Genomic DNA, 1,028 nt, shown 5'->3' with positions numbered 1-1,028 from the left:
ATGTTTTGTTTGTAAGAACTTATGTAATTAACCCTGTGTCAATATTTTTTTCTGCTTTGTGTTAAATAGATTTGAGGTTTTTTATTTTATATTATATATATCTCTGAATTTTAATGTAGTCACATCTGTCCACCCTTTTGGTGGTTTCTGATATTGATTCAGGATTAAAACAGCATTTTTCTTTGGGGTACTATTTTATGGATTTTGTTCTCACAATTCACTGTAATTGAAATTAATTTCAAAGCACGTGATGAGATACCGGGATCTTGTTTGCTTCCTGCGTGAGATGCTTGAGCCCTGCTCAGCACAGGGCAACCCTAGCCCTGTTTTGCCCCTCACTTTCCTGGTTATGCTGCTTCCTGGCATTTCATCCAATATAGCGTTTTGGCACTCTTAGAAGTCTTGTGATTTTGTTGATAAGTTTATGCAGTTGCACTATGTTAATGCCATTTATTAATTGATTCCTTCTCTCCTTTTGGGGAGATACTGAAAAGTGGACCACCATGGGAACTTGCTATCTCAGCCATCTGGACTTAACTGTTTGGAATCACAGCTGAAAGCTCATGGAAGCAGAATTTCACATCCAATGACTCCATCTCGGACCTTATAACCAGAAAAATTTGTCATGGATACCAAGGCCAGTGTTGTATTCAGACTCTAACATAGTTGCATTTCTTTGGAGCTGTCTTTCCACTTCCACCTCCTCCATGAAAGATATCAAAACTGGCCACAATAACTTTCCCAGAGCAGATTAAGAGAGAGTGCCAGATCCCTTGATAATGAAATGATTCTTGGGCTATGATTTTTACCCTGTTTGCTGAGGCGGGTTTGAAGTAGTTTCTGTGAGGCCACAGGGATGCTGGGTCTCTTGGCCCTCCAGATGCCTCTTACACACCTCCCTCAGGGACAGTTTTCAGAAAGCTTTGCATAGTGTCCTTCGGGACACGTGTACTGGTCTTCAAAAGACAGCAAAGTTTGGGCCGGCCCGGTGGCGCACTGGATAGTGCGCTGCTTGGGAAGCGCGGCGG

This window comes from Galeopterus variegatus, unplaced genomic scaffold (genome assembly GCF_000696425.1).
Source record: "Galeopterus variegatus unplaced genomic scaffold, G_variegatus-3.0.2 Scaffold4118, whole genome shotgun sequence".
NCBI classification, from domain to species: domain Eukaryota; kingdom Metazoa; phylum Chordata; class Mammalia; order Dermoptera; family Cynocephalidae; genus Galeopterus; species Galeopterus variegatus.
Note: the sequence above shows the minus strand (reverse complement) of the source record.